This window comes from Sus scrofa, chromosome 17 (assembly GCF_000003025.6).
Source record: "Sus scrofa isolate TJ Tabasco breed Duroc chromosome 17, Sscrofa11.1, whole genome shotgun sequence".
Lineage (NCBI taxonomy): Eukaryota > Metazoa > Chordata > Mammalia > Artiodactyla > Suidae > Sus > Sus scrofa.
The window spans coordinates 9,073,782-9,082,772 of NC_010459.5; positions in this window are offsets into that span (position 1 = coordinate 9,073,782).

The following is an 8,991-nucleotide window of genomic DNA, read 5'->3' on the forward strand; positions in this document are numbered from 1 at the left end:
AGTTTCCCTTAACAGACTGTTACTTCCACAGAGAACTATCAGGGTAGGCAGGATTCATTCTAATAAGCCCATTCCACTTGCGAACACCTAAAAGTCTAATTTAAAGGTTGTTTTTTGTTTTGTTTTGTTTTGTTTGAAAAACAGAAAAATATGGGACTTTCATAGCTTTCTTTATTTTTTATTTTTTTTTTGGCTTTTTAGGGCCACACCCGTGTCACATGGAGGTTCCCAGGCTAGGGGTCAAATCAGAGCTACGGCCACCGGCCTATACCACAGCCACAGCAATGCAGGATCCAAGCCACATCTGCAACCTACACCACAGCTCACAGCAATGCCAGATCCTTAACCCACTGAGCAAGGCCAGGGATCAAACCTGCAACCTCATGGTTCCTAGTCAGATTCGTTTCTGCTGCACCAGGACAGGAACTCCTCATTGCTTTTTTTAGACCTCAGTGCCCTGAGACACAAATGGAGACTAGGAAGTAACTATCTGGCTGTTGAGTGACAAACAATAAAAACAAAAACAAAACAAAAACAAAAAACCAAAAAAACAAAACAAAACAAAACCCTGAACAAAAAACAAACAAAAAACCTGGTCTGTTCTCTTTGTCCCAGAGCGTGCCACCTAGTGGTACGATTTGTTGCAGTTACAGAGAGGAAAGCCTGTGAAAGACTTATCTGGGTTTCATCTCATTATGTTTATATTCAGAGCCTTCCCGTGAAAACAGCTAAAAGCTATGGATGTCAAGATTGGTATCTCCGTTACCCAGATCTATTTATTTGTTTATTAGTCACGTAACTCAAGCAGCAATCAGACTCCTGCACTATACCAGCTACTTGTGCTTCCCTGGCCAAGCTGGGCATTCTCTCCCCAAATTTAAGATCCTCTTGTAGAACATTAAACTCTAACTAGCTTTGAGGATTTCTATGTAGTCCTCTGGAAACCTAGAGGAAATAAAAATTTTAAAAGCCTTTTGAATATGTCCTATTTAAAGAAATCTTAGAGAAAGATGGTGTGGTTCAAAGAAGAAAAGAAATTCCAAAAACAAAAAGAAAAAAAAAAGAAAGAAAAAATTTTAAATAAATAAAACAATTTTCCATAGAAAAGCAAAATGAGATTTTAGGTTTATGAATGGAGTCATACTTTTTAAAAATATTCTGAAGACAAAGAAAAGAATAAAATGACAAATTTGCCCCCATTTGACAACCCACTGAAGTGACATGTACCAAAGGAAATATCGTACTCTGTTCAGGGACAATATTGCTGATATGACTGTGACCTTCCAAATCTAGAAAACGTTGCCAGCTTACTTGGAATATTTCAATATTGGGAGACAGAAAGAATCTTATTTTACATCTATATGATAATGCTGCCATTATCTAAATGATTTCTGAAGGTGTAGAAACTCAGTTCCTGGTTGCCAAATGCCTATGTAGAATGATGACTCAGGATTAGGAGCACTGGACAGTCCTTTCAAAGCCCTTACAGAAAGGAACTTATGGGGAAAAAGAGAACAGACTGTGGGAGAGAGAGGAAAGGTAAATTTGAAGCTTAGCCCCATATAAACTAGTTGGACACTTTTTGAGAATACAAGAGAAGCCGCATTTTTGTTCCACAGGGCAGAAATGTTAAGGGGAGTTTGAACTGGGAAGAAGTCTGTGCAAAATGCTAAGGAACTATTGTGACATTTTATCTGGAGGGCAGTTATTCAGATGTTTTCATTTGATCTGCTACCAATGTTTTCTGACCATCTTGGCATAAAAAGTCCTTGTAGCTTTCTTGAGTTTCCCTTTTAGAAGTATATTCCAGCTGCGCAAAACTCACATATTTATGATGCAGGGCTCTTTATGACATTCAAACATAGAATAGCAAATTTATGCCAAGAAAGTTTTTCTTGGAAAACTGATATGTGAAATTATGTAAGGTCCTTATATCCTGTATTATTTACTCCATGAAATCCCATCTCTATCCTAAAGCTTCAATACAAAGATTATAATGATAACTCTCCAACTCTATTGAAAGAAACAGAAAGATGCTAATGAGTGATATCCTTCATTGGGAAGCCAATATTTTCCTGAATTTGGTCTAGCTACTTAGTGAAATCTCTAAAGCCTTTGAAATAATATAAGGATTCCAAAATATTTTTGTCTATTTAAATAAAAGTAGACTAAGAGCCTTAACCACATAGAAACACTTAGAGATTAAATGGACTTTATTCTTCACACTGACACCAAATATTCTAAAAATTCTTTTCAACCAAGGCATTGCAGTTTAGAATTCTGATGTTGAATAATTTTTTTTCCTTTTTCTTTTTCTTTTTTCTTTTTTTTTTTTTCTTTTGCCACAGCCATGGCATGTGGAAGTTCCCATGCTAGGGGTCAAACCCACAGCACAGCAGTGACCCAAGCCACTGCAGTGACAACGCTGGATCCTTAACCCACTGAGCTTCATGAGAATTCCCTAAGTTGTTGACCGCTTTTATCTTAAAGGGTTTTTTTCCCCCCAGTGAAATAAAGTGCTTTGGAAGATTAATTAAAATGGGGAATTACTAGACAAAAATTTCAGGATGAATCCAGAACTTAGTCTACGGAAACCCAAGTAAAGTCAGAAGTTGGGACCACTGGTGACCTAAAATCCCATCTGGGACAAGGAAAGCCACACAGGCACTCTGGTGGTGGACAGCCACTTTCTTGGTCACAGCCACAGTAAACTTTCTCTTGGAGCTCCTTCTATCTTATCAGGACTTGCTTTGAAAAAAAGGCATGGATTCTTATGTCCTACAACCTCTTTCTTGTTGTTCCCGAAATATCTGCTTTTCATGATAAGGGTTTTTTCTTTGTCGTTTTGTTTTCTTTTGTTCTCTGACTGTGCTCACTGCATGATGAAGTTCCTGAGCCAGGGAGAGAACCTGAGCCCTAGCAGTAAAAATGCCAAGTCTTTAACTGCTAGGCCACCAGGGATCTCCCGTGATAAGGTTTTAATGCTGACTTTCCATCAGGGTTTCAACCCTGGCATTATTGATCTATGGACCAGATAATTCTTTGTTGTGAGGGGTGGTTCTGCACATTGTAGGATGTTTAGCAACATCCCTGGCTATTATCCACTAGCACTCCCATCGCCTAGGTGTGACCACCAGAAATGTCTCTAGATTTTGCTAGATGTCCCCTGGGTAGGGGTTTCTCTTATTGAAAACCCCTGCTTTAGATGATAATGAAAGTAATGAAGGAAGGTTATAAATGCTCCTGTCATTTTTCACCTTCTCATAGTATGAGACACCATGATACAGACCTAGAAGACATAGCCTAGCTTAGCCCTGGCTCTGTCCTTGCCAGTGACCTTGAACTAATCTCTCTACTTCTTTGAGCTGCCATTGCTTCTTTTTGAGACTAAAGATGTACTCATTGATTTTATTCATACACAATATGAATAAAAGTGGTTCATGGTTTGGTGAGCAGATAAGCAATGATTACAATAAAAGCTTTATGTGTAAACTGGAGGTTTCCCACACCTTAGTGAGGAGCGAGATAGATGTCAGAGCCCTTGGCTAATCCCCTATCAGATGTGTCCATGTGTTGCATGTTCTACAGATACACAATTTGCTGTCTGTCACAGGGCAAGAGCAGTGCTGGCTTCCGGGCTGGGTGCAGCCACCATTCCCTCTGAGACAGTGCTGCCAGGCACCCACACCACCCAGTCCACTCTCCCTCATGAGGGTGAGGTTATCCCGACCTCTCACCTTCTCAGCCTCTTGTACACCCTCAGTCCCTGTCCCAGGAGGTTCCTACTTGGTGAGGTGCTCTTCTGTTCCCCTCTATACTGAACACACAGTGGGGTATGATCATCATACCCCAGAGAACATCCACATTTCAAAGTTCTCCTCAGTTTTACCCAAAGGAGGTCATTCCCTGACCAACAAAACCCAAAGGTTATTCTGAAAGCACTTCAAAGTCCTAAGTAAAACACCTTTTAGAATACTAAAAGCCAAGATGAAAGATTTTCACTGCAAGCTATTTTTTTCCTTTTAAATATAAAATACCACCCACACAGAACAAAACCAAGTATCATTATTGCCTGCAAAAGTGAAAGTTGAAGTTGTGGATTTCTTTCTAAAAATTATTTCATGAAATCCAGCCAGATAGCACAAGTGAGTTTACTTGTGGAGTAAACACTTTATTCTTCAGTTTCCTGCTGTTTGGTTTGTGAATTATCCAGACCTTGTGGTTTTCCTCAGGCCGCTCCATTTTTAGTCTTTTCTAACACTTGGTGTGTCTTTGAGCATGAAAGGACAAACTCAATCTCTTTAGGGACTTTGCTTTTCTACTTTTCTATTTAATTTATACAATATGTTATAAATGGTCAATTCTGGATAGGTGTCAAGGCAGCTTAACGGAACTGAATCCAGCTATCTGGTATTGGTGGGAGACTGTGGAGCATGGTGGCTGCAGATACCCTCCGCCTCAGCGTCCTCAGTTGGCCTCAGCTCCTGGCCCATCTGACCTGCCGGTGGGACACCTTTGCACTGTTAAAAGTTACTGGGGGGAGATGGGATTAAGATGGTGGAATAGCAGGACTGGAGCTCAACTTCTCTCCTAAAAACAACAAAATTCACAACTAAAGGCTGAGCATTCTTCACCCAAATGGACCAGAAACTTTAAAAAAGATATCCTACTCCAGAAGAAAAAGAGGAGGACACATCAAGAGGAGGAGGGGCGATTTCGTGATATAAACAACTCCATACCTCCTGGGTGGGAAGCCCCACAGACTGGAAACTAACTGGCTCACAGAGACTCACATACAGGAGTGAGAGTTGAGCCCCACATCAAACTCTCACATGTGGGGATCCGGCACTGGGAGAAAGAGCCCCTGGAGCATCTGGCATTGAAGGCCAGTGGGGCTTGTATGCAGGAACTCCATGGGACTGAGGAAACAGAGACCTCATTCTTAAAAGGTGCACACAGGCTTTCACCTGTACTAGGTCCCAGGGCAAAGCAAAGTCTCCATAGGAATCTGGGTCAAACCTGACTGCAGTTCTTGGAGGACATCCTGGGAAAACAGGAATGAATGTGGCTTGTTGTGAGGGAAGGATATTGAAAGCAAAGTTCTCAGAAATATTCAGCAGCCATACCTTTCTCTGGAGGTGGCCATTTTGGGAAAATCTGGCCCCACCCATCAGTCAGACAGCACTGAAAAACCCCAGGGCAAACAACAATCCAGGTGGGATCACAGCCCCTCAGCAAACAGGCTACCTAAAGACCCCTCAGTCACACAGCTGATTCTAATCGCATCCAGAGAAAAAGTCCCACCCACCAGAGGGATTAGAATCAGCTCCACCAACCAGTGGGCAGGCATCAGCCCCTCCCATCAGGAAGCCTACAGCAAGTCCCCCATACCGACCTCAGCCACAAGAGGGGCAGACACCAGAGGTAAGAGAGGCTACAACTTTATTATCTGTAAGAAGGTCGCCACACCAAAAACCTATAAAAATGAAAAGACAGAGAACTATAACTCAGAGGAGGGAGAAAGGAAAAATCCCAGAAAATCAGCTAAGCAATGAGGAGATTCTCAGCCTCCAGGAAAAAGATTTTAGACTGTTGATGCTGAAGATGATGCAAGACACTGGAAATAAACTGGAGGCAAAGATGGATAACTTACAGGAAACACTGAGCAAAGAGATACAAGATATGAAACTTCAACAAGAAGAGATGCAAAATACAATAACTGAAATAAAAAATTCACTAGAAGCAGCTAACAGCAGAATACAGGAGGCAGAAGAATGAATAAGCAAGGTGGAGGACAGATTAGTAGAAATTATGAATGCGGAACAGAAAAGAGAAAAAAAGATTGAAAACAAATGAAGAGAGTCTCAGAGAACTCTGGGACAACGTTAAATGCACCAACATCCATATTATAGGGGTGCCAGAAGGAGAAGAGAGAGAGAAGGAGACAGAAAAAATATTCCAAGAGATAATAGCCAAAAACTTCCCTCACATGGGAAAGGAACCACTCACTCAAATCCAGGAAGCACAACGAGTACCATATAAAATAAACCCAAGGAGGAACACCCCGAGACACATACTAATTGAACTGACCAAAATTAAAGACAAAGAGAAAATCTTGAAAGCAGCTAGGGAAAAGAAACAAATAACATACAATGGACCCCAACAAGGTTTTAGGCAGATTTTTCAGCAGAAACTCTGCAAGCCAGAAGGGAGTGGCATGATATACTTAACGTGATGAAAGGAAAAAACCTCCAACCAAGATTACTTTATCCAGCAAGGCTCTCATTCAGATTTGAAGGAGAAATCAAAACCTTCGCAGATAAGCAAAAGCTAAGAGAATTCAGCAACACTAAACCAGCCTTACAAAAAATATTAAAGGAACTTCTCTAGGCAGAAAAGACAAGACAGCAACAGGAAACAAAAATTCCACAAATGACAAGGCTCACCAGTAAAGGTATATATACAGTAAAGATACAAAATAATCCATGCACAATTATGCCACCAAAATCAGAAACCATGAGAAGAGTTGGGTACAAATGCAGGGCACTGGAGATGAACTTTGAATTAAGAGAACAACTTAAAACAATCTCATATACATATAGACTCATATCAAAACTTCAATATATCTGCAAACCAAAAATCTACAATTGATATACAAACAAATAAGAAAAATCAATGGAAATACAACACTAAGGATAGTCATCAAACCAGAAGAGGAGAGAACAAGAGAAGAAGGAAAGAAAAAAGAGCAACAAAAACAAATCCAAAGCAATTAATAAAATGGCAATAAGAACATACATATCAATAATTACCTTAAATGTTAATGGACTAAATGCCCAACCTAAAGACACAGACTGGCTGAATGGATACAAAAACAAGACCCATATATATGCTGTCTTCAAGAGACCCACTTCACTTCTAGGGACACATACAAATTGAAAGTGAGAGGATGGAAGAAAATATTTCATGCAAACGGGGATCAAAAGAAAGCTGGAGTAGCAATACTCATATCAGACAAAATAGACCTTAAAATGAAGAATATTTCAAGGGACGAAGAAGGTCATCACATAATGATCAAAGGATCAATCCAAGAAGATGATATAACAATTTTAAATATCTATGCACCCAACACAGGTTCATCACAATATATAAGGCAACTTCTAACAACCTTAAAAGGACAAATCAACAATAACACAATCATAGTGGGGGTCTTTAACACCCCACTTACAGCAATGGACAGATCAACCAGACAGAAAATCAGTAAGGAAACACAGGCCCTGAATGACGCATTAAACCAGATGGACTTAATAGATATTTAGAGGACATTCCATCCAAAAGCAACAGAACACACATTCTTCTCAAGTGCACATGGAACATTCTCTAAGATGGGTCATATCCTGGACCACAAATCCAACCTCGGGAATGTTAAGAAAATTGAAATCATATCAAGCATCTTTTCTGACCACAACGCTATATGACTGGAAATCAACAACTAGAAAAAAACTGCAAAAAACACAAACACGTGGAGACTCAACAACATGCTACTAAACAACCAATGGATCACTGAAGAAATCAAAGAGGAAATTAAAAAATACCTAGAAGCAAATGACAACGAAGATACGACACTCCAAAACCTATGGGATGCAGCAAAAACCGTTCTAAGAGGAAAGTTTATAGCAATACAAGTCCACCTCAGGAAACAAGAAAAAGGTCAAATAAACAAGCTAACTTTACATCTAAAGCAGCTCAAGAGAGAAGAACAGACAAGACCTAAAGTTAGTAGAAGGAAAGAAATCATAAAGATCAGAGCAGAAATCAAGGAAAAACAAAGAAAACCATAGAAAAGATCAATGAAACGAAAAGCTGGTTCTTTGAAAAGATCAACAAAATGGATAAACCCTTAGCCAGACTTATCCAGCTATCTGGTATCACTTGTGGTGGTTACCGGCAAGTTTGGAATTTGTGTTTTGTAGGAACTTCCATCATTCATTCCAGGGCTACTTCCTACTACTATGAATTGATCTAATACTGCTTTGGGGTTACTGTGGCAGAACCCAATATCCCCAAGCTACCAGCAAAGCAGATCCCTTACCTTCCATGGAGGCCATGTGATGAGCCTATCGAAGGAGCTGTGCCCAGGCAGTCACGTCCCCACAGGTGTGCCCTGCACAGCCAGCCTGGAGCCCTGTGTCAAGGCCCAGGGAACCAAGGTAGGAGGCACAATGAAAAGTTGCACCATTATCAGGTGTAAAAAACCCTTCCTGGAAAAGTGCGTGTTACATGGGCTTCTTTGCTTCCACTTGGCAGGACAAAATCCAACCTTCTTGGCTCTTCACCCCAGAAGAGGCAGGTGCTAGCAGGTATGGACGATCTTGAAGGTAAGGCTGAGAATCTCTGAGACAGACTGAGTTCCAGAGGAGGTGGTAAGATTAGAATGAGCCTAGGTGCTGAGCTAGAATCTGGAGTCACTTACCTTCCATTCTGCTTAACAATGACAAGAAAACATTTTTTTTACTGGCCTGTCCTATGACATGTGGACATTCCCTGGGCCCTGGGAATCAAACCTGTGCCATAGTGGCAAACTGAACCACAGCGGTGACAATGCCAGATCCGTAACCTGCTAAGCCACCAGGGAACTCCAGAAGAAAACACTTTTTAATGACACTCTTTGATCTAGACTCTGACCTCTCATTCAAACTGATGTGAAAATTTAAACCAACACAATTCAACTGTATGTTTCTCCTCAAATATGCTCTGTACCAGTATAATTCAAAGGAGTCTCAAGTTTTAGAAAGGCAATATCATGACCACCTTCCGAAATTTTATAATTTGGGTGAATAATAATCTCTTCTACTTGTGAGAAAGGTGTTTCTTTTGTTATCTTTGATAGGTTTAAAATGCCAGTGCCAAATATCTGACACGGGAAGCCTAGGAGGGAAAAATAAATACCAATTTGAAATAGGAGGACTGGTCTTTGATACTGGTCCTTGT